Consider the following 7914-nt stretch of genomic DNA (forward strand, 5'->3'; position numbering starts at 1 on the left):
GGGTTTCAATGCCCTTGGCACGGTCCTCTTTGGGAAAAGCATCCATGACTTGTGCCCTATTAGAGGCGATCTTGTGAAGCTTTATGTTGTAGCGTTCCAGCAACTTCTGGGCTCTCTTCAAGACGTCAATTGCTTCGGCCTCGGTTGGGAAGGACCTCAGGGCATCATCCACATAAAAGTCTGTCTTAATGAACTGACATACATCCTTGCCAAAGTCCTCCTCACCTTCCTGAGCTGATCGTCTTAACCCATACGTTGCTACTGCCGGGGATGGGCTGTTCCCAAATACGTGGACTCTCATGCGATAATCCACCACTTCATTTTCAGGGTTGTTGTCCTTGAACCACAGAAAGCGTAGGACATCTCTGTGTTCTTCCTGAACTAAAAAACAGTAGAACATCTGCTTGATGTCTGCGATGATGGCAACAGGATCTCTCCTGAACCTCATAAGCACACCCAAGAGTCCGTTGTTGAGGTTTGGCCCTTGAAGCAAGACTTCATTCAATGACACTCCTTCAAAGCGGGCACTTGAGTCGAATACTACCCGGATTTTCCCGGGTTTCCGTGGGTGGTACAACCCAAACATGGGAAGGTACCACACTTCCTTTCCATCCTCTAGTGGTGGTGCTCTTTCAGCGTGTTTGTTTTCCAGGATCTCTTGCATGAACTCCATGAAATCCTCTTTCATGCTGGGTCTTTTCTGGAATGAACGCTGCAGAGACTTGAAGCGGTCAAATGCATACTGCCTGTTGTTGGACAGACGCCTTCTTGGATTCTGAAATGGCAATGGTGCCATCCAGCTTCCACATGCATCTCTGATGAACCCCTTGTCCATTATCTGTAGGAAAGACAGGTCATCCACTGAAGGTGCTAGCTGATTGTCTCTCTCAGACCTCTGAAAGATTGCCTTGCCTAGATGGTCATCTTGCTGCACTGGAGCACATGGCCAAGATAGACAGCTGTCCTGATTGCAACGCTGAATGAAGTCTTCTTTGATCTTGACAACATTGTCACAGGGTTGCATGTAGTTGGGACGTCCATTTTCCATAAAACATGTTTTGAATGTGTCTTTGGCGAGTGAGCTCCACTGAGGCATACGTCGCCAACAATGACCCACCCAAGGTCATGCTTCTGGGCAAATGGAGCGTTCTGTGGCCCATTGTACTGCTTTCGTACCTTGTGGACCTGGAGAATATCTCGGGCCAAGAGAAGCCAAACGCCTGCAGGTATTTCTTTAGCCACGGCTCGCATGTGACTGTGATGAAACACTGCCTCTGGAGTGGGGATTTCTTCTCTGGAATTTGGCACATTGTTGCACTCTATCAGAGTTGGTAGAGGAATGCTCAGTTCGCCTGTGAGTGGCTCAATGACGTAGCCATGGGCTCTTCTTCCAGACACGTGAACCGCTCCGGCACATGTTCTTAAAATGTATGGCACTGGTGGTCCTTGTATGTGGAAAAACTTAAAGAACTCTGTCTTGGCTAAGGATACATTGCTCTGATCATCTAAGATCACATACATCCTCTTGCTCTCTCCTTGAGGGTATACATTAACCAGGCATATCTTTGAGCATGACTTTCCACTGAAGCCTTTCCCACACACCTGTGTACATGCAGTTGTCACGGACACACTTGACCCATCTTCAGGCACGTTCTCTGACTCCCCGCCATGATCTTTGGAAGGGCTCTGTGGCTTTGCTGACTCCTTTTTTGCTGGGCCGGGATGGAGAGCGGCTATGTGTCTCTCACTGTCGCACTCTGCGCATTTTATCTGAGCTTCACAATTTTTGGGCAGGTGGGAGACTGAAGCACAACAGCGGAAACATATACCTTTCTCTTTAAGCAGTTTCTTCCTGTCGTCAAACAGCATTGCCCTGAAACTCTTACATTTCTTGAGCGGATGAGGTTTTTTGTGGATTGGACATGTTGTGTTCGGGTCCTCGCATTGTTTCTCTGCATTGTTGCTGGATTCTGCAGACACACTGGTTTTATGTACAATAACTTGGTTCCTTAGATTTCCATTCTTTTCCTTTTTTAAGGTAGATGCTGTATAACAGGATGCATTGAAACTTGGGTCATTCCTTGCTTTAGCCTTTCTTCTTACGAACTGAGAGAAAACTGAAAATGGTGGGAAAGGGACCTTGTTATCTTCCTTGTATTTGGACCCAAACATTATCCATTTTTCTTGCAGGTGGAACGGTAACTTCTCTGCGATGGGACCAACTCCTTGTGTTGTATCCAGGTAAGTTAATCCACTTAGACAATCGTCTTTCTTTGCAGCTTCAAGATCGAACAGCAAGTCGCTGAGTTCTCTGAGCTTTTGATTGTCTCTGTTGGTGATCTTTGAAAAATTATCTAATTTGGCAAACAGAGCTTTCTCTATTGCTTCAGGACCACCATAGCATTCATGCAGCCTTGTCCAAATCAAGTTCAGACCCACTGATGGATGTCTGATATTAGCTGATTTTATCCTGCGAGCTAACTGGCTTGATTCTGGACCTAACCACTTTATGAGCAGGTCAATCTGTTCATGGGCTGAGAGATCTAAGCTGTTCACAACACTTGTAAAAGTTGACCTCCAACTGAGGTAGTTTTCAGGCTGGTCATCAAATTTAGTTAAACCACCTGATACTAGCTGACTTCTTATCAGAAACTTGGCCAGGTCTGATGTGCTGCTAGTTACATGGCTGGGTGCAGAGTTTGGTGAGTAATGGCTTGTCACCTGTTCTCTTACTGACTGTGCAACTTATTGGCTGGTTGAGGACCTTGATAGCATTTAACGCTGGGCTCCGAGACATCTTGCTGGCTGCCTTGCCCATGTGACTGAAAGCGGCCATAATGTACTTGACGTGGGCTTGAGTGTTGCTGGATCCCCTGGTCTGGGCGATTCCTCTGCTGTGGTGGACTAGGAGAGCCAATCACTTCATCCAGTGTAAGTAGGTTGGACGACTGATGAGACTGCTGGCTCATGTCTAATTCTTCCTCCTCCGGGTGGCTATTCACCATCTGCGTATGCTTTACTACATATTCACTGACTTTCTCATGAGCACTTTTAACTCTCGGCAAAACTTTAAATTCTTCCAAGCTTCCATCAGAACTATATTCAATGACAGCGGCTTCCATAATGACTGCTTTAGCAACAGCTGCTTCTGCTTCTCTCACCTGGTTGAGTACTTCTAATTCTGCCTCCAGTCGAGCCTTCGCCAGTTTAATCTCCATTTCCTTTAGGCTAAATGACGCTCTAGCTTTAGCTGCCTCCGCTTCTGCTCCTGCCCATGTAGCTGCCATGCTAACATATAGCACTGAGCGTGTGGAATGGCGAGAGCTTGAAGTGTGGGATCTACCATCAGAATGGTCTTTGTGACCTTGCATCTTTGTCATTGCATCAACTGGAACAGCTGCCTATGCTATCATATCAGCATCAATGTTGATGTCCACCCGTATTAAAAAGGCAGTGAGCACAGCATATCCACCTAAAGTCATTCACAGCTGTAAGTTAAGAATGAAAAGTTGAAAAAAAAATCTAGTCTATATTCATCAAGCTCAGAATAAATTTAAAAAAGAGAGCAAACAATGGCCTTATTAGAGCACTTGCCTCATCTACTGGTGGTCTGGCCAGTATGTCCATTTTTAAAACCCAATGTGGCCCTCTAAACCCTTTTTGGGCCCTATTTTGAGAATCTAAAACGTATGGTTTAAACACATTTAGGGCACGTCCAGTCAACATTTGCTAGTTTGACGGTGGAATCAATGATCAGATGCCAGGCACTTGGTTCAAAGGGTGCCAAATGCCATTTCCTTTAAGAGCAAGAAACGCACAAGAGCATGGCGTGTTGGCACACACAAGCTTGTGCAACCTGTAAGCTGTGACGACTCAGCCCTGCCTGGACTCAAACCAGAACACCTTGGATCGGGAGTTGAGCATGCTAGCAATCAAACTAAAAGCCAAGGCTGCTAGCTCTCACTGTAGCACGAGTTAAGGCCTCAGGAGGGAGGTTTGCACATACAGTACTGCTCAGCTATGTACCAGTATACAGTTGTGCTCATAAGTTTATGAACCAATGCTAAAGTTGACTAAAAAGAGGAATAAAAATCATAAATTGGAAATTGATCTTAATCCCCTAATTAAAAAATGAGGGAAAATCCGACCTTTAAGGACAGCAATTTTCTTTGTGAATGAATAATGTATCGTATATAAATAAATAAATAAATGTTCTTACTTAAAATACAGGGGGCATAAGAATACAAACCCCTGATAAATTCCCATAGAGGCAGGCAGAATTTGATCTTCAAAGGCCAGTTGTTTCATGGATCCAGGGTACTATGCATCTTGGCCTTTGGAATTAAAATAGCCCCACATCATCACATACGCTTCACCATACCTAGAGATTGGCATGGGTTCTTTCCATAAGATCATCTCTCAATGCAAATCAAACCAGCTATTAGGCTAACTGAAATAAAACCATGCCAATCTCTAGGTATGGTGAAGGGTATGTGATGATGTGGGGCTATTTTAATTCCAAAGCCAAGGGAACTTTATCAGGATGCTGGATCCATGAAATAAAAGGCCTTTAAAAATAAAAATACGAAAAATACAACACATTTAACCATGATGAATGATGAAAACATGTTTGATGAGCAAAAAATATTATATTAGTGTCTTTGTATCTCACAGTAGAGAGGATGTTGATGATACAGTAATTTATACATAAAGTTGGGCTTTGTGCCCCCAAACCAAACATTATCAGTGCATGCATTAAAAAGGGAGCGGAACATTGTTAACAGCAAGCCTGTTGTTTAGACGAAGCAATCTTTAAGTAAGAGACCATTAGTGTGGTGACCCACTCTTAGAGATTTTCTACAGTATTCGTGTGCCTCCTAACAACCACTGTCATTACATTTTTGTCCTACCAAAATGATTATTCAGCGATAAAGTTCTAATTGCACTGTGGTCTCGAGGCACAGGCGGTAAGAAGTAATTAGTGAGCCCTGAGAATACACAAAGGATTTAGAGGCCCAGACATTTTTTTTATCTACAGGACAAGTGTCATAGGCAGAAGAAACGAAGCTCAAATTGAATTTGGCACAAGCTTCTCCTAATCACCTTCACACAGTGTTGTGGGTATTCTTTGAACTACGCACATTCAAACCCCCAAGGTCCTTAGAATACAGTTCTTCGCTACCTCATTAGAATCACCAATCACGCCATTTTCTTTGCGGCGCTGTGTTTGAGGCTGTTTGACTTTTCCTTTATATTGTGTGCTGCCAATCATGATACTGAATGTCAATTTGGTATTAAATAATAGGTCTTTGATTTTTTTTCTTTTTCTTGGCACTATTTATTCTTTGGTATAACACAGCCATGAGGGAAAAAAATCTGGCACAGATGTAGAACTCGCATCAAAACATAAAATAATGACATGAATGGAAATCTGTGGCATGGAGAACAAATACAGGTCTAATCATGTCCACTTTAATTAAATTCCCCTTTCAAATCCTCTATAAGGAATTCTATTCAGAGCTCTATACTTTGTCAGATAAAACCAACACTCAACATTTTGCCATTGGAATTAAACTGTTCCCATCCAGGATGAAGCACAGATGTTCGGGGGCGGTGGTAGTGTAGTGGTTAACGATCTGGGCTAGCATGCAGTCGCCTGAAAGTTGTCGGTTCAATTCCCGGCTTCCACCGTTGTGAGCAAGGCACTTAACCCCTAGTTGCTCCAGGGACAATGTGATCCCTTGTAATATAGCTGACATATGTAAGTCACTTTGGCCAAGAAGTGTCTGCTAAATGTAATTTTTTAATGTTTCCATCTCTGTGGAACACTGAGCAACATTTAAACATATAGAGCACTTGAAGAAGGGGTTGCTAAACAAAATAACATATACCCTAACATTCTAACCAGACAATTGTGTGTACGTCTGTCACTTGAAAATACTTACTGCTTACTACTGTTACTCTTACTAAACTTGTTGCCCCATCTGCTGCAGTACATTTGACTGACACTGTTGATAAGACAAAAACAGTCATATGCTTGCAATAGATGCCTGTTAAAATATATGGTTACACTTTACTTGAAGGTATCTACAGTACATAAAAGTGACATGAACGTGTCATAAAGATTATAAACAAGTCATAAACGTTTATGACATATAACGTGTCATCCGGCTTTTGTCATGACAAGTTAGGGTTAGTGTTAGGGTTATGACAGTGTCATCTCACTCTTATGTAGAAACCTAAAGTAAAGTGTTACCAAAATTAAGTAACACTTTATATATAACTACACACAATTCATCATTTATTAAGCCTTTGTTACTTATTAGTTAATGGTTTGTTCATCATTAGTAATTTCTTGTTCATACATAATTTATCATCAGTAAAGCATTTGTTCACACAATTATAAATGGTTTGTTCATAGTAAATAAGCCTATCCTAAAAAATATGTTTGTGAGTACATGATTAATACGTAATAAGTAATAAAACAACCACTTAATAATGAAATAATTTTCTTATTATAAACCAGTTGCAAACTATTACAAAATGCTTTGTTCATCATTTGTAAAGCATTGTTCCTATGTTAATTCTCATAAATAAAGTATTTGTACACACAGTTATAAATAGTTTGTTCATAGTAAATAAGCCTATATCTAAAATATGTTTATGAATTATTGTTAATACTTAATCAATTATGTAATATACACATGCACTAATGATTAGTTAGGGTGAGGATACATATTTTATAAACCACTTCCTAATACTATAATTCATGATTAACTCAGGGGTTACAAGTGGTTAGTTAATGATATTTTGAGGTAGTGTAGTGGATAGGGAGCCGGGTTAACATGCAGTAACCCATAAAGTTGGGGGTTCAAACCCCGGCGTCCACCAATGTGGCCTTGCCCTTTAATTTCATTGACATGTGTAAGTCGCTTTGGGTGAAAGTGTCGGCTAAATGAATAAATGCAAGTGTAAACTTTAAAACTCATTTATTTAAATAAATGCAAGTGTAAACTTTATAACTCATTTGTACTAATCATTAGTGCATGTGTACTGTTAAATAATGGAAATATTACTTAATCAAAAACATATTTTTGCATCATTTATTAAGTATTAACAATAATGTATAAACCTATTTAAGATATAGGCTTATTTACTATGAACAAACTATTTATAACTGTGTGAACAAATGTTTCACTGATGATAAATTAGAAATTACTAATGATGAACAAACCATTATCTAATAAGTAACAAAGGCTTAATAAATTATGAATTGTGTGTAGTTATTATAAAGTGTTACCAGGACTTTTTGTGTTCTACGGAGCCCCTAAGGGGACATGAGCAAAACAAATCTAAAGTTTAGTTTCATATGCTCACGTAAAACTTTCATGTGCAATCATCATCACGCAAAACCTTTTCACCTAGTAATTTCTAAATAAAAGGTCATAGGGTGAGGGATGTAAAAGTGCTAAAAGTCTTGTAAGTGTGTGTGTGGGGGGGGGGTCATGAGTGCTGAGGAGTAAATGTGTGCAAAGTCAGTATAGTGTGAGTTCAGAGTTCGGATGGCCTGGGGATAAAAACTTCTCCTGAGTCTCTCAGTTCTGGCTTTGTGACTACATAGGCGTGTTCTTCTTGATTTCAGCGGTAGGAATAATCCATTGTTAGGATGAGAAGAGTCCTTCAGAATCTTTTGGGCTCTTAGGAGTAGTCTTCTGGAATAGATTATCTTGTAGAGCAGGGAGTTGAGTTCTTATAGTACGTTCAGCTGAGCGCACTACTCTCTGCAGAGTACTACAATCTCTAACTGTGGAGTTCCCATACCAGGTGATGATGCTACCAGTTAGAACACTCTCAACCGCTGAAGTGTAGAAGGCCTTCATGATGGATGTAGAAACTTTGAATTTCCTTAGCTGA

This window comes from Alosa alosa, chromosome 9 (genome assembly GCF_017589495.1).
Source record: "Alosa alosa isolate M-15738 ecotype Scorff River chromosome 9, AALO_Geno_1.1, whole genome shotgun sequence".
Lineage (NCBI taxonomy): Eukaryota > Metazoa > Chordata > Actinopteri > Clupeiformes > Clupeidae > Alosa > Alosa alosa.